This window comes from Balaenoptera physalus (assembly GCF_965194825.1).
Source record: "Balaenoptera physalus genome assembly, chromosome: 13".
Taxonomy (NCBI): domain Eukaryota; kingdom Metazoa; phylum Chordata; class Mammalia; order Artiodactyla; family Balaenopteridae; genus Balaenoptera; species Balaenoptera physalus.
In genome coordinates this window covers 89,964,898-89,989,024 of record NC_138892.1, presented here as the reverse complement: position 1 = coordinate 89,989,024, position 24,127 = coordinate 89,964,898, and the positions used below count along the sequence as shown (strand labels likewise).

The following is a 24,127-nucleotide window of genomic DNA, read 5'->3' as shown; positions in this document are numbered from 1 at the left end:
CAAAAGCTTACCTTAAGAAAAACACAGGGCATAGGTTTTGCTACTAACTGAAATGATACTTCTGCAATTTTGATATCTATGTGATTAAATGACATAATAAGTAAGCAATAAGAGGAGTTTCAAAAAAAGAGATGGCATGGTGGGAACTAGTATTTGAAGAGATAATAAATAAGATACTCCAGACTTAAAGAAAGCCATAAATCTTGAAAATCAGGGAGTATACCAAAGTCCAAAATAAAATATTATAAAATAAAATAATCTACACCTAGACCAACCATAATGAAAGCAAACTTAGATCATCTTAAAAGTAAAAAAGAAATTCAATGTGTCTGTAAAAAAAAAAGTTCTGTTAACATAGAACAATCTCCAAGATATATCATTAATGAAAAGTCAAGGTCAAAATAGTACATAAAAATGCTACCATTTGTGTAGTATGTGTGTGTGTAATTGTATTTAACAACCAGCAGACAAATTTCATAGAAGTTAACAAATGGCTCTTCTGAGCCAGTATAAATTGGCTCCAGCACACCACTAATTATAACCTTTAAAATAAAATACAAATCCACAATGATGGCAAATACATGGTGTCTTTCGCATCATCACTTGTCCAACTCTACAACATCAGCCAGGTGGCTACAATTCAACAATTCAGTTTGGACAGTAACTACCTAGTACTAATATTAGACTCCTCAGATTTAAGGGCTCAGTCCCACAAGACTGCCCTCACTGCAGATGTCAGTCCCAAGTTATACCCAGGTTATCCACAGTTCTGTCCAATTTGGCCACAAAGTCAGTTTCTTCAAACCTTCCCTCAGTTTCAATAATTTGCTAGAACAACTTGCAGAACTCAAGAAATTGCTATACTTACTATTATAGTTTATTATAAAGGATACAAATAAGTAGCTAGATGAAGAAGTACATAAGACAAGGTCCAGAAGGGTCCTGAACTCAGGAGACTGTGGAGCTGGGGTGCGCCATCCTCCTGGCACGTGGATATATTCACCAACTTGGGAGCTCCCTGGGCCCTGTCATTTGGGAGATTTAATGGAAGTTTCACTGTGTAGGCATGATTTTGGCCACTGGTGACTAACTCAGTCTTTAGCCCCTCTTGTCTCACCTGAGGTTAGTGATGGGTGGGGCTGAACATTCCAAGCTTCTAATCAAAGTTTGGTCTTTCTGAGGACCAGCTGTCATCCTGAAACTATCTATGGGCCTGCCATAACTCAGTGTATTAGAACAAAAGACGCTCACAACACCCTTATCACTGAGGAAATTCCAGGGGTTTTAGGTGCGCTGTGCCAGGAACTGGGGACAAAGAACAAATACCTTTCTTCTTATTCCACAAGTGGAGAGGGAAAGCTCTTCTTTACAGGAGAACTTTAATTAACAAATGTAGAAAAAATAGTGCAAATAGAAAATAACCACGTGGCAAACACCATGGTAATAATTGTTTTAGACAAGTGTCATCGATGGATGTAGGCAAATGTATGTTGAGAAACAGGACATTTACAGTCTTAGAGTATCTTTCCGTAAGACACATATTAATTACAAAAGGAAAAATAGAAATTTTACAGTGGAGAAAGCTAGCAGACATTATCTTAACCTAGTGATTACAATCAACATCACTAGTGAGATATCAATATTATGCACTTCCTGATAGGATGCACTGAGATGGACAAAACATCACTTATGTTGTATTCTTGTCAAAAATACATAACCTGAATGTCATCATGAGGAAAAATGAGATCCAAATTGAGAACATTCTATGAAACAACTGTACAGTACTCCTCAAAAGTGTCAAGGTGATGAAATACCAGAAAAACTGAAAAATTTTTGGAACTAAAGAAAGTTAATGTTCTAGATTGATCCTGGGCTTAAAAATGACAGTGGGTAATTGGCAAAATTTAAATAAATTCTACTGCTTAGTTAGTAGTATTGTGTCAGGGTTAAAGCTCTGATTTTGATAATTGTATTGTGATTTTTCAAAATGTAAACAGCTGAGGGTTTTGTGAAGGGTATATAAAAATTCTTTGTACTAGATTTTCAACTTTTTGCAAGTCCAAAATAATTTCAAAATAGAAATTCATAGAAATAAAGTTATATGCTGCTTATAAAAGATATACTGATAACAAAACAACATGAAAAGGCTGAAAATAAAATGATGGAAAAAGTTAAACAAGGAAAAATTAAGCAAGGAAAATACTATGCAAAAGACAGTTGATACAGAAATATTAACAGCAGACAAAAACTTAAGGCAAAAAATTTAATACTGTTACAAATGAATGCTGCATCATAAGAAAGAATTGACACATTAAAAGTTATAATAATGAAGATATTGGTATATGTATTCCTAGCAATACATTTCAAGAAAAAACTGTCAATGCTATTGGAAACTGATGAATCAAACAAATGTAATTCTAAAGGCTATAGAACATTTGAGTAATACAAGTGAACGAGTTTGATTCATTTTTTAATAGACCTACACACAATAATCAGGGAAATGTATATTTTAAAGCACACATGGAATACTTACAAAAAGAATAATAAAGCAATGACAAAGAAAATAGAAATAATAATGAGTAGAAAATAATGAGAAAAAAGAGACAATAAGTATATGGAGAAGCTTATTCTTTGAAGAAATTAATAAAATAGTATGCCTCTAGCAAAAGTAAAAAATAGAAACCATAAATAAATAATATTTGGATGAAAAGAGAATATAACTATAGATACAGTTTAGACTGTTAAAACTATAAGAAAAATATTGTGAATCACCTCATCAATAAATATAAAAATATTGTTAAATGGATAATGTTCTGGAAAAGCTAACTTCCCAATATTTATTGAGAAAGTATTCAAAACATATCAACAAAACAAAGATACTCCAGTGATTTTAAAATGTGAAATAAGTTCTGTTGTAATCAAACTGTTTTAGAAATAGTGATAGAAGGGAAGTTGCCCAAAACATTTTTTAAAATTAATTAATTTATTTATTTATTTTTGGCTGCATTGCATCTTCGTTGCTGCGAGAGGGCTTTCTCTAGTTGCGGCGAGTGGGGGCTACTCTTTGTTGTGGTGCGCGGGCTTCTCATTGCGGTGGCTTCTCTTGTTACGGAGCATGGCCTCTAGGTGAGTGGGCTTCAGTAGTTGTGGCTTGAGGGCTCAGTAGTTGTGGCTAACAGGCTCTAGAGCGCAGGCTCAGTAGTTGTGGTGCGTGGGCTTAGTTGCTGCGCAACATGTGGGATCTTCCTAGACCAGGGCTCGAACCCATGTGCCCTGCATTGGCAGGCGGATTCTTTTTTTTTTTTTTTTTAAAACCTTTATTATTTATTTATTTATTTATTTATTTATTGGCTGTGTTGGGTCTTCGTTTCTGTGCGAGGGCTTTCTCTAGTTGTGGCAAGCGGGGGCCACTCTCTTCATCGCGGTGCGCAGGTCTCTCACTATCACGGCCTCTCTTGTTGCGGAGCACAGGCTCCAGTCACGCAGGCTCAGTAGCTGTGGCTCACGGGCCTAGTTGCTCCGTGGCATGTGGGATCTTCCCAGACCAGGGCTCGAACCCGTGTGCCCTGCATTGGCAGGCAGATTCTCAACCACTGCGCCACCAGGGAAGTCCCCAAATCATTTTAACTGTGTAAAATGTGTAACCTTGGTACCAAAATTAATTAAGTGTTCTACAAGAAAATAACATCTAGACAAACCTCACATATGAACTAGAGCCAAAGATTATAAAGAAAATGTGTTTCTAATCTAGTAATCGAAAAGAAGTTATGCTCAAATAAGGTTTATTCCATGAATATAAGCATGGTTCAACCCCAGAAAATCTGTAACAATTTATCATATTAACATTTTTTTCATGTTCAAATGTATACACTAAAGGGATTCTCACACATGTCCTCATGTAAAAGTTATTCACTGTGGCTTCTTTTGGTATAATTTCCAAAAAATTGGAAATGATATAAATGCGTTTCGATAAGTAAGCAAACTGTATGTTATTCACTCTATGGAATCCTATGCAGCAATTAAAACGAATCTATTAAATAGATCTGCAGGCATCAATCTCAAATACAGGTATGCCCCGCTTTCCAAACGTTTGCTTTATGCCACTTCCCTTTCACCAAAGACCTACGTTAGCATGTGTTTACGCTAATCTAATGAAATCCAAAGAGGACTTTTATCTTTAGGAAAATGGCAAAAAGTGAAAATCGCCTTCAGCATTTGTTTTGCAGCCAACGATTATAGAGGCAGTGTGCGCCAGAGCAGTGAGAATGGCACGCCAAGCTCCTTCCCTGGGAATTACACTCAGCATCAAGCCGTCATAGCTTTGAACTGTGTGAGTATCGTGCTTTATCTCGACTTATTTTGTGTATCCCGTTAGCAGGATGTGTCCTAAGGAAATTGCTTCTTCGCTTTACAGAATTTTGACTTAGGAAAGGTTTCACAGGAACGCTCTATAAACTTTCAGACAGCGGGGGAAACCCGTGCATAATTTTTAATGAAAAAACAGTTTGCAGGGTACAATGTATTATATAATATTTGTGTAACATTTGTGCATTTGTAAACATGCAGAATAATACTACATAGTATATAATGGATATATACATACGCTAAAAAATATAAAAACATGTATAAGAAGAATATACATTTCAACTTCAGGAGAGCTGTTCTTCCGGGGAAAGAGGAAAGAAAACCAGGTAAGAGGGCTTCAACTCAATAATTTTTATTTCTTAGGAAAAATGGCTAAGTGCTAATGTTTGCTAAATCTGGCTTATGTGAACATGGTTGGTTGTAATATCGTTCTTGGTACTCCTCTGTATGTCCTCATTATTTCATTTTTAAAATGTTAGAGATGTTTGCTTGATGTGACTGAAATAAAATGTTTGATTATAGAGAGGGCAATAATGGCTCCTCCTGTGACCAGAAAGCCACGGTTCATTATACAGTAGTTCTAATATTGACATATGATTCCAATTTGTTGGAACTGTACTCTGTTTTAGGACTACCTCCTTTGTTTCATTCATTACCATATCAAAAGGGTATGTCTTCAGAGTTTGTATCCTTGGGAACCCTCCTGGTTGCTAGGTAAACCAATAACAGCCCTAAGATTCACATTCGATTGTCCGTGCCGGTTACTAAGCTAAAAGGAACCAAAGAGGGGTAAGGGAAGAACGCATGTGTTCTGACCAAAGCAGAGTTTTAGTCTAATGTTCAGCCTACGTATAAAACATCACATTCAGCCCCTTGAGAGTTCAGAGAGACCTAGAAAGCAGTCACTGCTCTCAGAAAAGTTCCATTTCAGTTCAGGTACTTAAATATAACAATAGAGAACAGTATGAACCTAAGTGGTAAATGTGATAGTAATTTGGAGGCAGAAACACATCTCTGTGAAAGGAGATGCTTGGTGAAATTTCAAGGCAAAAATGGGACTTGCGGGGGAAATCAAGACTGAGAACTATTCAGAACTATTCAGATAAGGAAGCAAGGTTGGAATTAAGTCAGGGTTTAGGATGAGGAAATCTGTGGCTGTGGACAGGCGGTATGGATTTAAATACCTCTTGCTTTGTCCACTGTAACTGCTCTAAGTTAATTTCCTTTAATTTTAAAATACAAGCAACACTATTTTATACACAGGTGATTTTCCTAAGAAAGTAGAGGTATGGTGTAAAAAAATAATTGAGAGCTAAATTTCCAGAGGTACTAGAGCAAGAAGAGGGGTGATGTGGGAAGTGGGAGAGAGCTAGTGAAGAATCTTGGAATCAAGGAGCAGTTTGATTTTTCACTTGTAATAAGAAATGCATTGGTGTTACTGTTAATGTCAAAATATCTTAAATCTGATATTTATGGTATACGTGGCTGTTTTCTCATCCTTGGATGGTTACAACATTTTCAGATATAAGAAATTTTCAATGCTATTCTGCATAAATCAAAAAAATCTTCATCGATAGAATGTGAAATCTTATTCTTTAAAGCTAAGAGCTTGAAATTGCTTTCAATGTAACTACTGATTTTAATCTTATTATGAAAAATTACAGACACTCACAAAGGTGGAGCAGCTAGTATAATGAACCCTAATATATGCAACACAGAGATTTTAAAACTTACCAGTATTAGCCATCCTGGCTTTGTCCACCCTCCCTTTCTTTCTTTCTTTTTATGACTGAAGTATTTTAAAGTAAATCCAAGACCTCATGAGACTTCATCCCACCTACTTACAATTCTCCTGAGTTTTAATTGAATTATTGATTGAGTAGTTAACAGAAAACAGGATATTACAGGAAGTATCTAGTGTGGTGCCAAGTGCAGCAATTAATCTTTTCTCATTTAATCAAAGAGAGCAGCAGGGCTCTAGTGATATCAATTATGTTTAGAAATGGAAATTTTAAAAAAAAATCAAAAACAAGGAAGCCATTTAAAGTATTTTTAAGCCCCTACTTCTGTTTTACTTCCTCTTGACATATTCCCTATTAACAACTGGCTACTTCTCAGCACTCTGACCCCTCAGTGTACCTAGGATGTATGTAAATCATACTTATGTGACTAGGCAAGGGATTGGCAGGCTCCTAGGACATAGTTTCAATAAAAGTTTTCATTTGTACCACAAAATCCTTGCCCTTCTGGCCGGGAGAACTTTCTAGTGCTTTATATTTTAGTTCTTCCGTTTATGCTACTATTCTTGTAACTGTATTTATCAGTATTTTAAAATAATTTTTCCTAGTTTCACATGAAAAAAGAGACAAAGAAGTAAAATACCCAATGTTGATAAAGGCTTATACGATGGATTTCTGGTGCAAGTATTTATAAGTTGATACATTTAAACAAAAAAAAACAGTTTGATAATCATATTGAATACCAAGTTTCAATATTTGGAACTTGATAACAAGTTTCAATATTTGATATCTTAAATTCTGTTAGTATGTTCATAATTGAACAGGATAAAAAAAATTCTTAATGTGGAAATGACACTCCCTCTGCTAAAAAAGAAAATGCTGACTTTGTTTTTATTTTGTTTTGTTTTGTCCTAGCCCCCCTTCTTTTCCTCCAGAGAAAAGGTCACTCTGCCAGGCTGGTTTGATGGACTTTTGAGATGCACAGTTCAAGATTAGTAAGGGGTGGGAAGAAGAGAAAAGCTAATTGATGTAGGGTAATTTTCAAATAAGTGACAGGGACTTCCCTGGTGGTGCAGTGGTTGGGAATATGCCTGCCAATGCAGGGGACACGGGTTTGAGCCCTGGTCTAGGAAGATCCCACATGCTGCAGAGCAACTAAGCCCGTGCACCACAACCGCTGAGCCTGCGCTCTAGAGCCTGCAAGCCGTAACTACTGAGCCCTCGTGCCACAACTACTGAAGCCCACTCACCTAGAGCCTGTGCTCCGCAACAAGAGAAGCCACCGCAATGAGAAGGCTGCACACCGCAACGAAGTGTAGCCCCCACTCGCCGCAACTAGAGAAAGCCCGCAAGCAGCAACAAGACCCAATGCAGCCAAAAACAAAAACAAAAACAAAAACAAAAAGGTGACAAAGAGGCATGAACAGAAACGCAAAACAGTTGAGAAAAGGGGAAGTGTATTGGAGTGTGGCTTGTAAATAAGAGGCTCCAGAGTAATATGGGTTTACAGCAAATTGAAAAGGAGAGAAAAAGAGATATAGGAAGTGTTACTGGGGTGTATCAAAGGGAAGTTATTAACAATTTTAGAGGAGAGGCAAGTAAATTATTAGAATTCCTTAAAAAATATTTGGCTACTTGAACTATATTTCTTTGAGAGTGTTTCCCTTTATCAACAAACATTTTTCTATACTGGTACACATTATTTGAAACATGTTTTTGATGACAGCATAAGGTTCTATCCAATGAATATACTGTGGTTAATGCATCATTATTCTACAGTTGGATTGATATTATTTCTATTTTTCTACTATTTAAAAACCACTATGATGAATATATTGGTTCTCACTGCTTCTTTTTTTTTTTTTAAATAAATTTATTTATTTATTTATTTTTGGCTGTGTTGGGTCTTCATTTCTGTGCGAGGGCTTTCTCCAGTTGCGGTGAGCGGGGGCCGCTCTTCATCGTGGTGCGCGGGCCTCTCACTGCCGCGCTCTCTCCCGTTGTGGAGCACAGGCTCCAGACGCGCAGGCTCAGTAGTTGTGGCTCACGGGCTTAGTTGCTCCGCGGCATGTGGGATCTTCCCAGACCAGGGCTCGAACCCATGTCCCCTGCATTGGCAGGCAGATTCCTAACCACTATGCCACCAGGGGAGCCTCACTGCTTCTTTATTATTGAACATTTCACTAGGACAGATGCACAGAAACAGAATTGAAACCGAGTCCACCTAAAACTGAGCTCTCCTGCTAAGTTTATGACTAACCTCTCTGTCGAAAACTTTATTCCCTTTCTTGTCCTACACCTGTTCCCCTCAGAACCCATGTCTCATCATGGCTCTCTTTCATAGTGTTTGTGAAGGTTAATGATATTCACAAAGTGTACAGACCGCTGGTTGGCATGGAGTAATGGTCAATAAATGTTAGTTCTATGTTAGTAACTACCGTTATTACTTTAGCTCCCAGGGAGCACAGATATAATCAGCCTAGATGTTCTGGTTATGTTTATCCACATACTCATTAAAAGAGTATTATTCTTTTGTCTCTATTTTAATGGCATTATAAATTAATAACAATCCTATAAAAGTCTGATTTGCACTCAGTTCAGTGGAACTATTACTTTCCTTGTTCAAGATACCCATCTATGTGCGGAAAACACAGTTATGTACCAAAAAGAAGGAAAATCCTTTAATTGCAGCTCAGTTTAAGTACTCTTAAATTGTAAAATAATTAATTCAGGGGTTTTTTTTTTGGTTTTTTTTTTTTGACAGAAAAACAAAAGGTGAACAAGACAGGAATAAATGTCTAGATTGTTGCTAAGCTTGGTTTTCACTTAGTACTGCTTCGAAAATATTTCTCCTTTATTTGAGAAAATTTTATATTTACATTAGACACGTTACCCAAGTCAACAGATATGAAGATACCTTTAGCCAGACTTGTAAAACTGAGATAATAGCCATATTAATATCAATGTCACTTTTAGTTAGAATCTAAAAGATATACAACCATATATAAGAATCTGCACAAAACAATATTAAATTAGCTTTTTTAATAGAATGTTTTTTAAATTCATCACTGTGTCACCATGTTTATTTCTTTGAAGAATTATTTCCGTGCACATATTTGAGTATGTGCCAAGTTGAAAGTTCCTTGTTATGAGAAATGAGTCACAAAACAAAGTTCAGATGAAGCCATTGCAACCCTAACTGCACCACATTTGAAGCAGGGATAGTTACACACACAGTGAAAAATTTGAGGGAATATCTCAGTGAATGAAAGACAACTCAAGCTGTGTAGCACTATAACAGTGTAAAATTGTGAAGGATTTCCCATTTCCAGGAACGTTTATTAGTCTGCTTAGTTCTTTCAGAATCATCATGCCCTTTCTATTTGCAAGGCAAATAGTTAATGAGTTACTTGAAGAAGTTAAACACTCGTGTAGAATTGCAAGCCTTAGGTCATATTCCACCATCGAGCTCACTCTCACGTTACTGGGAAATTAAGATCTCTTAGAACTGTTCGTTGACTTAGTAATAAGTTCGTCACAGCCCGAAGTAAACAGAGCAATCTTTAAAAAGCCAACACAACTTAGAAGTTTTTTATAATTTTAGCAGCTGTGTTAGTGTCAGCAATTTGGTAGTGATAAAGTCAATTGTCAGCTCTGTTAGGTAAATCTCCTGTAATCTTATGAAAAAAGGTCTCAATAACCTAGCACATTCAGCATTTCATGATCACAAACATCAATGACTTTCCCAAAATGTGCTAGCTATCCAAAATTTAACTTCAACTTTTCAATGATGAGAAATACATGTGACTTACTCAATTCAGTAATTACCTCAGTCATTTCTTAAATGCCTACTATTTGAGGCAGGGGGCTAGGTAAGGAATACAAAACAAATAAAATGCAGTTCCTCTCCTTAAGAACATAATCCAGTTAGGGAAGTAGAAACATAAACAGATAATTGTAATACAATATGCTATGAAGGCATATTAGTTATAACTTTTCCAAAGGTAACATTTTTACTGGTCTTTTTCTTTCTTTTTTTTTATTGACATGAAATTGACATAACATAAAATTAACCCTTTAAAACTGAACAGTTCAGTGGCATTCAGTACATTCACAATGTAATGTAATGTAATGTGTAAATGCACAACCCCCATCTCTATCTAGTTCCAAAACAATTGTTTCTTTTCTGTTTTTAGCTTTATTGAGATATAATTGACATATAACACTATGTAAGTTTAAGATGTACAATATGATGATTTGACGTAAGTATATATTGTGAAATGAAGTTAATTAACCCAACCATCACCTCACACAGTTACCATTTTTGTGTGTGTGATATGAATTTTTAGGTTTCACTTTCAGCAACTTTCAAGTATACAGTACAGTACTGTTCACTATACGCACCATGCTGTACATTAGATCCCCAGAACTTATAACTGGAAGCTTGTACTCTTTGACTATCTTCACTCACTCCTTTCTCTCACCAACCCCCCACAACCAATCTGCTCTGTTTCTATGAGTTTGGTTTTTTTTAGATTCCACATTTAAGTGAGGTCATACAATATTTGTCTTTGACTTATTTCACTTAGCATAATGCCCTCCGGCCTCATTCACATTGTAGCAAATGACATGATTTGTTTCTTTTTTTATGGTATATGATATATAAATGTGTGTGTGTGTGTGTGTGTGTATATATATATATATATATATATATATATATATATACACACACACACACACACCAAATTTTCTTTACCCATGCATCCATCAATGGGCACTTAGATTATTTCCATATCTTGGCTACTGTAAGTAATGCTGCAATAAACATGGGGATGCATATCTCTTTTTGAGTTAGTGTTTTCATTTTGTTCAGATAAATACCCAGAAGTGGCATGGCTGGATCATATGGTAGTTTTGTTTTTAATTTTTGAGACCCCCCCCCTCCATACTGTTTTCCATAGTAGCTGCACCAATTTACATTTCCGCCACCAGGGCACAAGTGTTCCCTTTTCTCCACACACTCACTAGCACTTATTTGTCACTTGTCTTTTTGATAATAGTGACTCTAACAGGTGTGAGGTGATAGCTCAGTGTGTGTGTGTTTTTTTTTAATAAAATTTATTTATTTTTTTGCCGCATTGGTTCTTCGTTGCTGTGCAGGGGCTACTCTTTGTTGCGGTGCGCGGGCTTCTCATTTTGGTGGTTTCTATTGTTGTGGAGCACGGGCTCTAGGCACGCGGGCTTCAGTAGTTGTGGCGCACGGGCTCAGTAGTTGTAGCGCATGGGCTTACTTGCTCTGCGGCATGTGGGATCTTCCTGGACCAGGTCTCGAACCCGTGTCCCCTGCATTGGCAGGCAGATTCTTAACCTCTGCGCCACCAGGGAAGCCCCTCATTGTGGTTTTGATTTGCATTTTCCTGGGTGATTCATGATGCTGAGTACCTTTTCTTGTACTGTTGACCATGTGTATGTCTTCTTTGGAAAAATGTCTATTCAGGTCCTTTGCCCATTTTAAAACCAGATTATTTCTTGTTTTGCTATTAAGTTGTATGAGTTCCTTACATATTTTGAATAGTAATCACTTGTCAGATATTTGGTTTGCAAATATTTTCTCCCATTCCGTAAGTTGCCTTTTCATTTTGTTGAACTGTACTGGTCTTGAAGTATAAGTAGGAGCTTTTTTCAGGCACAAACTGGAGGGACATACTTCGAGTGTTCTGCTGTTTTTGGCTTTTTTTTTTCCAAAACAGGCTATTTATTTGCTCCCACTAAATCACCCAGCAGTGATTAAGTGATCGATGTGGCCTTGGTGGGTGAGTTGCTCTCGGGGAGAGAAAGCTCTACTGTTTTTATTATAAATCATTAATCATAATTCACAAGTGGTATTTCTAGCATGATAAAATTAAGTGAAACAAATAATGTAACAGTTCTGGTACACTATGTATTTGTTACTAATGTTACCACCAGGTGATTCATATATATTATAAATTATTTTCTTCTGAAGTATCTTATGGGTTCTTAAACTCTTTACAGGCTCAAAGTTTTTCAAAGCCCTTTTGTCAGAAAAATATACATAACTAGTTTTAGTTTCCCCTCAATATAGTATAAACATAAAGCTTATATTTTTCTAAATGACTTGAACTCACATCAAATCCCCCTGCCTCATCTCTTAAGGACATCCCAGGCAGACCCCAGAGCTTTCCAATCATATTCAATTATTTAAAATTCAGCCTCATTTGACCCACTTCTGCTCACCCAAGTGCCCCTCTTCCCCCCGTCTTGGCCAGTTTGTAGCCTGAGGGACTGAAATGGAAAGCAAAGCTCTGTTCTTTTATTCTTTGTTAGATGTCTTGCCAGACAAGTATGGCAGGATCTTCAGCACAAGTCTAATGAAATATAGACTGTGGACTCTACTGTTTGTTTATAGGAAGCCAATGAACCCATTAACATTTTTATTATCTACCATCGTATATCATCATTTCACAATTTGAAGCATGTGGCTGCCTCTTTATAACTTTACAACCCTGTTCATTCAAGAAATATTTATTGATTACGCACTCTGTGTTAAATACTGTTCTACAGGTCAAACCATAGCACAAGCAAAACTTTTGGTTTCATTTGGATTTCATTTGATTTCATATTTTTTTAAGGTGTCTTCCTAGGTAGTCCAAACAGATATTTTACTTTTTTATTGATGCAAATTCTAAGTTGCTTCTAAGTATTTCAAGGTCCCCATTGAGACTGACACTTCAGGTTGACTTAAAGTGACCAACATTTATAACAACAGCACACATATATTGAGTAGGTACTATGTGCCGCTGTGTTAAGTGATTTACTTGTTTTATTTAATCTGCATAGTAATCAGGTAAGCTAGCTAATCATATTATTCTCATTTTACAATGAGAAAACTGAGTGTGAGTGGTCATTAAACTAGCCTCATTTTACTGCTAAGTTAGCCTTGTACTCTGATTCAAAAGCCAGCTGAGGTAGTCCAGCTGTCTGATTGGAGCCATGATATGAATTTAGGCTCCACCCCTTGTAAGTTACTTCACCTTTTTGTATGTCAGTTTTCTCATCTGTAAATTGGAAATAACCACTATATCTTTCTCATAAGTTTTGTAAGATAAATTAAGGTAAAATAAATACAACCCTTAGAATAATCTGGCACACAGTACACATTATAAAAAAATCTTAACGATTACAAGTATGTAATCCCTTACCAGAAAACCATGAGGTTTGATATGTTTCGGAATTCAGAATTCTTCAGATTTTACAAAAGTAAATGAGAGCATTTACCAAAATTTGTATAACATTTTCAGCAGAGTCTGGGAACCTCCCCATAAGCAAAGAAATGAATATATCTGACTTAAACTTGTTAATTCATGTGGAGTGGAACAAATGAGGACTCTACGTAGTTTGATTTCACTTCAGGTCTGAATTTGGTACCCAACTAGTTTGGGCCAAATGTAAAAAATATTTATTTATTTATTTATTTATTTATTTGGTTTTTAGAGACTTTGGGTTTTAAGAATTTTAGTAAAGGACCTATTATTAACAACTAAGTTATATTACCTATACCAAAATGGTCAGAATCATCTTTACTTCAGGCTCTAGAATTTCAAATGGGATTCAAAGGAACATTTCTCATGTAAATTCTCCCTACCAGTTACTTGGCAGAATTTAACACTCAGTGATATTATTTGACATAACCAATTTCATTTCATCTGCTTCACAAAATGTCTCTTGACTTTCCATTTCAGAGTTCCCAATAGACATTTTAAATCATTATAAAATTTCTGCTAGTTCCCCAATACAAAGCTTTTGATTCAATTTAGATTTTATCTTATGCTGTGAAGTTTCAAAAAACTTATAAAATCTTCCCAAACCTTAATCATTTTGGTGCTGTAATCTAAACCTTTTAAAGTCATAAGTAACATTCAGGATACACTGGGTTTTACTGCAGCTAACATACAGTCCCCCAGATCTCCATGGCTTAAACAATAAGGGCAGATGGGCATGCACTTGGCTTATAGAAAGTTAGTTTGAAAAAGACTTTTGGGAAAGCAATATGACATCATGAATCAAATCTTAAACGTAGCTATAGCCTTTGGAACAGTCATCTTATTTTTTGAATCTATCATAAGGAAATAATCAGAAATGAAAGTAAAGATACATGCACAAAGATGTTACTCAAAATGTTAATTATAATAGAGGACAATTGGGAAAAACAAAATATCTACCAAAATAGAATGATTCAATGAATTATGACACACTGCTGAAACAAATTAGACACAAATAAATCAAAAGACATCCTGTGTTCATGGATTGGAAGAATGAATACTGTTAAAATGTCCATACTACCCAAAGCAAGCTACAGATTCAGTGTAGTCCTTATCAAAATGTCAATGGCTGTATCAAATCATCATGTTGTACCCTTAAAATATTTTACAATTTTATTTGTCTATTATATTTCAATAGAAATTAATTTTAAAAATCTTTGCCACAGGTTTAGTGAGGTGAGAAAATTACACAAAATAGCATGTGCTGTAATTATATTTTGTTTCTTTCATTTAGGGAGACCCAAATAGTCCTTCTTTTTAGACTCAAAAAATTCAATTTATTTAGTAAAATTGAAAAAAATCAAAATTCACATGGAACCATAAAGGACTCTATATTGCCAAAACAATCTTGATAAAGAAGAATAAAGCTGGAGACCCCACACTTCCTGATTTCAAAACATATTACAAAGCTACAGTAATCAAAACAGCATGGTACTGGTGTAAACACAGGCATATAGACCAATTGAATAGAATAGAGAACCCAGAAATAAACCCATACATATACATTGAAATGATCTTTGACAGGGGTGCCAAGACGTATTGTATACAATGGGGAAAGGATAGTCTTTTCAAAAAATGATGATTGGAAAACTGAATATCCACATGCAAAAAAATGCAACTGGTCTCTTACACCAACACAAAGATCAACACAAAATGGATTAAAGACTTAAGCATAAGACCTGAAACTAAGTAAAATTCCTGGAAGAAAACTTAGGGGAAAAACTTCATAACATTGGTCTTGGCAATGATTTCTTGCATATGGCACCAAAGCACAGACAATGAAAGGAAAAATAGACTAATGGGAGTATATCAAACTAAAAAGCTTCTGTGCAGCAAACAATCAACAGAGTGAAACACAACCTATGGACTGAGAGAAAATATTTGCAAACCATATATCTGAAAAAGAAATAATATCTAAAATATAGAAGAAACTCCTATAGCTCAATAGCAAAAATCCAAATAATCCAACTTAAAAATGGGTTAAGGACTTAATACATAGATATTTCTTTAAAGAGGACATACAAATGGCCAATGGGTATATAAAAATATGTTCAGCATCACTAATCATCAAGGAAATGCCATCAAAACTACAACGAGATATCATCTTACACTTGTTAGTATGGCCATTATAAAAAGAAAAGTGTTGGTAAAGATGTGGGGAACTAAAAGATCCCACATGCCACAACTAAGACCCAGCATGGCCAAATAAATAAATAAATATTTTGAAAAAAGGAAAGAAAGAAAGAAAGAAAGAAAGAAAGAAAGAAAGAAAGAAAGAAAGGAAGGAAGGAAGGAAGGAAGAAAGGAAGAAAGAAAGAAAGACAGGGAAAGAAAGAAAAAGCAATCATGACCTCTGTTAAGGCAATGGCATCTATCTTCCTAATTCCTTTTCTGCTCCCACAAAGACGCACACACACAATGTTTTAAATTGAAAAGACATTATATACATTTTATTTTGTTTTCATTTCAAAACGTACAATTTCGAAACCACATTTTAATTTATTGATTGCATAAATTTATGCTACACAGGCGTATCACAAATCATCTAGTTTTGAATATTTAGATTACTTTCAAACTTCACTATTTTAAATAGCTCAGAGCAGCTGTAAATACTTGTGAAGAAAAGCAAAAGTAATCTGAAAAAATTCTGAAACAGACAAAAATTTTAAACGATGTATGAAGAAATTGCTAAACAGGGCGTCATGTGTGTGAAATTTAAAATTACTGGAAATATGTTTTGACCACTTTGTCATTTTGCTCACTTGCAGTTTTTTGGGTTTTTTTCCTGGTTGCTTGGCTTGTGGGATCTTAGTTCCCCGACCAGGGATTGAACCCTGGCCCTCAGTAGTGAAAGCATCGAGTCCTAACTACTGGACCACCAGGGAATTCCTCATTTGCTATGGTGATTAAATTACTTTTAACCAAATCATCTGGAGCTAATGTTATTGATAATTATTGCTGAGTAAAAAAAAAAAAAAAAAAAAATTACAGGATTTTTCTTTATACATGTTAATATTTTATAGTTTAAAAAAATGAGTGTGTACTATAGGAGAAACATTCTACACATCTCTATTCCTGGGTAATTTATTCTTTTGGCTGCAATTGCCAATACAATTAAAACAATTTTTTTCTCCCAAACTAGTTATTGGCAGTGCATAAGAATCCCATTTATGTTTGCATATTCTATTACAGCTAAGATAGCCTTGGCTAAGCTGAAAGAGAGATTAATTTTATGGGGCTTGTGCCCACCACCCCCTTTCCCCTCCTTGGGGTAATTTTTTTCAATGAAAAATACAGAGCTTATTTTGTCTTTTTTAATTTTGATGATAAACACAAAATCATAAATTAACCTACAAGTGTGAGTTCTGATTTAGCAGAGGCCTATCTTGTGATACTGTTTTCATATCAATTATTTACCAAATATTTTTACTGTATTTTTAATTTCCTTTTTGCCTTAGTTTTTATTTAGAAGAATATTCATTTGATCTTCCCTGGTGGCACAGTGGTTAGGAATTCGCCTGCCAATGCAGGGGACACAGGTTTGAGACCTGGTCCGGGAAGATCCCACATGCCATGGAGCAACTAGGTCCACAAGCCACAACTACTGAGCCTGCGTGCTACAACTACTGAAGCCCGTGCTCCTAGAGCCCGTGCTCCGCAACAAAGAGAAGCCACCACAATGAGAAGTCCGTGCACCACAACGAAGAGTAGCCCCCGCTCGCCGCAACTAGAGAAAGCCCGCACGCAGCAACGAAGACACAACGCAGCCAAAAATAAGTAAATAAATAAATAAATTTATTAAAAAAACAGAGCATTTCTATCACCCCTGAAAATTTCTAAAAGAAAAGGAATATTCATTTGCCTCTTAATGTTGTGCTCTTCTTTTTAACATCAGGTTAATAATTTTGCTTTTGTATGATTTGTCATGTGTCCTGTTGTTTTGTTTTAATTTTTTTCTATTTCTTTTTTTTTTTTTTTTTTTTGACTGTGCTGCCAGGGAATTCCGGCATGTGTCCTGTTTTAATATTTATTATTTTGTGATCAAGATACAATTAATATTAAAAGGATAATTTGTATCTATAGAAATACATAAGTTTTGTATTTCTTTTTATGGCTAATTAGAATACTTTACATTATTTGAACTTTTTTTTTTTTACCACTCTGCCTCTTCCTCTTTTCTCCTCAACCCAACTTTTTATTTTTTCCATATGAAGGTCTGTGTATTAGCCACCTCTTACATATTTGTTCCAGACATATGGTCTTGGGTCAAGAATGTGTACCTTGGTTGGGCTATTATTATCGCTAAGCACTGACTCAAGGGTGTTGGAGTGGGTAGAAACTCCTGCTGGTTTTCTACAATGTCTCATACTTGTCACATATAAGTATATTAAAAAACCCTAGAACTGATCCTTAAGTAAACCCATCTGGCACACTTCGGCATCCATGGTACTTTTAACCATTTGGATAAGATATTCAGTCAGTTTTCTTTCTAATTTATAATACTGGATCCTAGGCCATATGGTCCTAATGTGTTGACAAGAAGAATCACATCTCACCAAAGTCCAAACACATGAAATCCGATGTTTTCTCATTATCGCTAATGGCCTGACACCATCATAAAAGTTAATTAATTAGTACAGTAGGCTTTGTTCTCTTTAAACCATCAGAATTTTGCCTTACTGTACTTAAACCTCTTCTGGATGGTTACTATTGGATGGCTTAATTATCTGTTACAGTATATAGTAGTTACCTAGGTAATCCTGGTTTATCTCACCAGTTTATGATTAATAGGGTGACATTCTGCCCATCTTCCTTGAAAAACTAGTATTTCATTTAACTCTTTAGCAATCTTCAGAGTTTTCATTATCAGTCAATCCTCCAAAATAATGGCCTGTCTCCTCGCATCTGCTCTGGTTTTAGGTACCTTGCAGACATTATCACTGAGCTGCCAGTTACTGCCTCATTCCTCATTCCCTGCTATTGTGCTCTCTTTCCGGGTCGTGTTACTCAGAGCAGCTTTAAAATATACAAAGGGAAGAAAAGGAGAGTAACATGAGCTGACCTAGTGGATCACAAAAGGCCAGAGAAAGTAGGTCCCTGATAGTCTCCTTACCCTTCCCCCAGAATATTCTCCTCTAGTCTCTGATACACCTCTCCCAAGGAAAGAAGAGAGAAGCTTCCTTTGTTACGCAGACCCCCAAACCATAACCTAGTTCTAGATTTTGAAATCCCTTTGCTGAACTAAGGTTTAAGCATTGGAACAATACCCCTGGACGAAGTTGAGAAAGACTTTTACCTTTTATTATCTAATAATAATAGCACCATCTCATTTAATAATAGTTAATTATTATGTACCATTTCATTTAATTCAGCTGAAAACTTAATAATAATATTTGAGCCCTTACTAGGACCAGGCATTATCCTGAAGATTTGATAATCATCTATTAAATCTTCTCCGCAGCCCTGTTATTATCACTATTCTGCAGATGGGGAAACTGAGGTTAAAGGAGATTACATAAATTGCTCAAATTCTACAGCAGGATTGTCTACTTACAAAGCTCAAATTCTTTTCATCCCCTTCATTATCTCTCCGGTCTCTGTATAATATGCTTTAATGAGCTAGAAAGTAAAGTTTCATCCTTTGGAACAAGGTAGAATAGAATCTGAAGTTGGAGAAAGTGGCCCTTATTGTTGTGTATTTTTCATGGGCTGTAGGCACACAAGTAGTAGGCATTAGCCCTTTGTAGTTTGTGTGCATACACAGTTGCTCTGAAATCCTTACTTCCAACTATCAAAATACAGTTTCAAACACTTCTTATGGAGGACCGAATAGGAATGAGAATAGAGATATTAAATGTTTAACTTGTGAATTGGTGTTTAAGCTATTGGGTACATTTGGGAGAAAGTTGGAATGGTAGTAAAACAATATAGAGTGATTAAGTATACATTAGGAGTCTGAAAAAATTGCTTTAAAGTATAATGCAGAACATATTTAGCCTGTCACCCATTTTATTAGTCAACAAATAATTATTAAGTGCCTATTAAATGACAATCATCAGCTAAGTCCTGGAAAAATGGATTTAAAAAAAACACAGGTTTTTTTTTTTTTTTTTTTGGCCATGTCACATGGCTTGTGAGATCTTAGTTCCCTGACCAGGGATTGAACCTGGACCCATGGCAGTGAAACACTGGACCACCGGGGAATTCCCTGTTTCTTCATTTTTAAAATGATGTTTTTTGCCACTGATTTATATAGAATTAAGATGAAATATTGATCAGCACTTGTGAACTTTTAATTAATACCACTTAAATAACAATAATAAGGAATTCCCTGGCTGTCCAGTGGTTAGGACTCCATGCTTTCACTGCTGAGGGCCCGGGTTCAATCCCTGGTCAGGGAACTAAAATCCTGCAAGCCGCTGCACTGCATGGCCAAAAAAAAAAAAAAAAAGAACACCAAAAAAGATAGGAAAAAAATAAATAACAATAATAAAAACTGCTAAATCAATTTTAACAAATACTGTGAAAAATATGATTTCAACATTATTTTTTAATTAATCTGCTTTTCCTCAGTGATTTAAACTATTAATCTTTATTACGTATAAAATACCCATTTATACATGGATTTTTCTTTTTTGGGATCTGTTTATTTCTGTGCCAGCCTCTCAACTTATGCCTTTATAATATGATTCAATATTTGGTAAGGTGTATTCCCTCTCATTACCCATATATCTTTAAAAACATTTTTTCCCCTTACATATTTTAGATTCTTATAATTAGGAATCATTTGAAATATTTCTCTGTTCTACTAAATCCACAATTGTAATTTACAATATGCAAGATACTGTCTTGAGACCATGGGGGCTATTAAGAGAAAAATGATAGAATTCTTGCTATTAAGGAATTAGTCTATTGTATGAAATAGAGTTATAATCTGATTCTAGGAACATGAAAAAGAGGCAAGCTAGAACAAGCACTGATAGACATGTTTTATAGAGTTAAATATTTATTAGCTCTTATTAATATAGCTGAGCATACATGTGTTTGTTGTAGTAGCTTTATAGATGGCCAACTCCCTTAGGCTCTCTTAAAGTTGTGAAGAACAGAACACGTGTAGCTTCATTTTTATTTAACATCTGAAAATCCAAACACCTAGAGGCTCTTTCTTTTTCTTTTTCTTTCTCGAGGGGGAGCAGTGGAGCGGAACATGCACATCCTTGAACACCAGGGATCACAGGTGTTTTGGATTTCTGAATCTTCAGTTCAGTCTACAATGACATTAAGTAACCCTGATTCTCTGTTAGGCATATAAGAGTGATTTCATTTTAAACATGTGTTCAGTTTGGGGGATGATCTAGCTATTAGACATGTCCGTATAATCTCGTTTCACATAATATTTTCTTCTGCAAATTCTTTGCGTTATTACTCTGCTAACTAAAGTTAACTCCATTGTCATTAAAATATTTATGACCCGAGCCTTTGGATGTATATTCAGTGATCCTTTTATTCCCTCATACAAAATGCTTATTATGTAGCAAGTTATAAACATTTTACTAGTCTTTTATATGTGGCACAATCTTCATGATTTAAATCTACAGTGTGGGTGGCACAAGGCAGAAGTTTTTAGGTGTTCTAACAGATGCATAAAAGAAGTAAATTTAGATCAGGAAAATCCAGATAAGCTCCGTGAAGATGATTGCTGGAGGTTAAGCTCTGAAGAGTGAGTGCGATTTCAAGAAGCAGAGATGGAGACAAAAACAGGTGGAGAGAGAAGAGACAGAGAAGTCAGCTATTTGCAAACTAACCAGAGGTACGGTTGCTGTTGGGTCCTCAAAGCTACTGTTTGATTTCTGACTTTTAGGGCCCCTGTTGTCTCCTGAATGTATGTATAAGTAGATAGATGTATTCCACCTGCCATCGTTAGTCTGTTGTAGGATATTTCTTATCTATTTATCCATCTATGTATTATCTATCAATCATCTATCTAATTATTTGCTTACTGAAGGACAGCTGGATTGTTGCCAGTTATAAGCCTTTATGACTAATACTGCAGTGTACATTCTTGTACACACTTCCTCGTGTACATATGTGGGATTTTTGTATATACCTGGAATTGAAATTGGTGGATGGTAAAGAATGCCTATCTTCAACTTGATTAAATACTGCAAAATTGCTCTCCATAGTGTTTTGTTTTTTTTTAAAATAAATGTATCTTCCCACCAGTAATGTACACTTGGCACTGTCAGAATTCAAAAATTTTTCCAATCTAATGGATGGATATAAAATGGTGTCTCGTTGTTGTTTTAATTTGCATTGCCTTGATTATAAGTTATAGAAGTATTATTTTCGTAAGCTTACTTGCTGTTTGGATTTCTTCCGAAAATTAATATTCTTTTCCCATTTTTCTCTTGGGTGGTTTGGCTTTCTTATTGATTAGTGGTATTCTGAATACTAATCCTTTTTTCATCATATATGTCACAATTACCTTTTATCTTTTTTATGACAATTAATTTCATGAAGTTTTAAATTTCAATGTTTTCAAATTTGTCAGTCCTTTTCCTTCAGGGTGCTTGCTTTATGATTCTTCTTTAGAAAATCTTTCCTTAACTTGCAGTCATGAAGACTGGATCCTATATTTTCTTTTTCTTTTTTTTTTTATGTAACTTACTTTTTATTGAAAGTATCTTGCATTCGTGACTGATGCTTTCTGGGTTATGCCATACATTTTAACATTAAAGGTTAAATTATTTTTTACATGCAAGTAGTGTTTATGGTTTTCCCTACATAGGATTACTGATTATAAAAAGATGACACACCACATGGGTTAAGTGTCTTTTTTAATTGAAAAGCCAGCAAACTGTCTAATTCTGTTTCCTCCCAAAACACAAACTGAGTAGTAACTGAGCCTCTAGCCAACATATTCAAAGCTGAGAGGATTAAAAATGCAAAAACAAGTCCTCAGATCCAATTAAGGGAGCCCTGCTACATACAGGCTAATCAATACCAGTGGTGCTCTGACTCCAGGAAGCTGGAAGACATTCTGATAACCCCACTCTGATAACATTTACCTCAAGTAGCCTTTTTCCAGTTTCCAACTCATGAATAAAGATAATACGTTGTTAATTCTATTTCAGAAAATTTTTTGCAAGTTGTTTTACTTACAATGCCAACTTTTAAAAGTCACTAAACTAAAGTTAACTGGACAATAAACTAGGCAGAAATTGCTTTACAAAAAGAGGGAGAGCCCAAAATGCTACTTTCTATAGAAAACCCACAGTTCAATTTTATTCAGAGCAAAGAAAAAAGAACTTTTGATCATACTAGAAGAAACGGAGCCATAAGTTTGGAATCTGTACTGAAACTACACATGCAATGAGGACAACATTCTGCTAATACAACTGATTTGCTGCTGCATTTGTGGACCATTTTTTTCATATTAACAATTATAAACAAAGCAGTGCGACTAGTATTTGGAACAATCCTTACAGTGTTACAGCATCAGACACAAAATTTCACTTCTCCTCACACCACTGGTTCTCTTTGCGTACCTGGGCTTCCTCTTCTTCAGTAAAATCATTTTTGATAGTGAATGTCTTTCGAATCTCCTCAGGAGTTTTCCCCTTGATCATATTGGCAACAGTCTTGCAGGTAACATCAAGCAAACCTTTGATGTCTAAGTAGTTTGATGCCAATATAAGCTCAAAAAGTGTTCCTTGGTCAACTTTCAGGAATTCTTGATCTCAAACAGGGATGTCATCTGTCCCTGGGTGCACCACTCAATGACCTTTTTTAATATTGCTGCATTAACATTTGGCAAGGGGACTGGATCAACATCTCCTGCATCATCCATTCCCAAATCTTCCAACATGGTCTTAATAGTCACAGATTGTTTCGCAATTTCAACATCAACTTCAAATATCTCTCCATCAGAACTCTGCAACTTAATTGAAGGCATGGTGTTAGGACTCAAGGAGATGGCGGGCCAGGGGCTGATGAGAGCAGGGCGGCGTCTGCAAAAAGAAAAACAGAAAAGCGGAGAACAAGGCCAACCGATCCTATATTTTCTTATACACTTTTTTTCATTCATTCATTCATTCACATTTTAAAAATAACTACTGCCTTGTCAAAGACATAAGTATGAACTAAAGCCTCTAGTTTACATTAGGGTTCACTCTTTGTGTTGTACAGTTCTATGGGTTTTGTAAAGTTCATGTCATCTATCCACCATTATAGTATCATACAGAGTAGTTTCACAGCTCTAAAATTCCCTGTACCCCATCTATTCATCCTTCCTTCCCTCTGGCTGGACACTTGGCAACCACTGATCTTTTTACTGTGTCTAATGTTGTTTTGCTTTTTCCAGAATGTAATACAGTTGGAATCATTTTATAGCCTTTTCAGATTGGCTGCCTTGACTTAACAATATGCATTTAAGGTTCCTTTTTTTTTTTGGTGGATTGATCCCTCATTCCTTATTATTGCTGAATAATATTCCATTGAATAGATGTACCGGTAGTTTTTTTGTTGTTGTTGTTTTTGTTTTTTTTTATTCTACTCACCTATTCACGAATATCTTGGTTGCTTCCAAGTTTTGGCAATTATGAATGAAGATTCTATAAATATTCATGTGCAGGTTTTTTGTGTGGATGTACGTTTTCAACTCATTTGGGTAAATATCAAGGA

The 24,127-nt window shown here is 35.5% G+C and overlaps 1 pseudogene across 1 annotated transcript; it reads right to left on the bottom strand.

The window, feature by feature from the left end:
- Window positions 1-10,233: 10,233 nt before the first annotated feature.
- Window positions 10,234-23,518, bottom strand: LOC309640694 (S-phase kinase-associated protein 1 pseudogene; annotated as a pseudogene). Its single transcript has one exon. The product of its transcript is annotated as an S-phase kinase-associated protein 1 pseudogene (transcript).
- Between the last annotated feature and the right edge of the window lie 609 nt (window positions 23,519-24,127).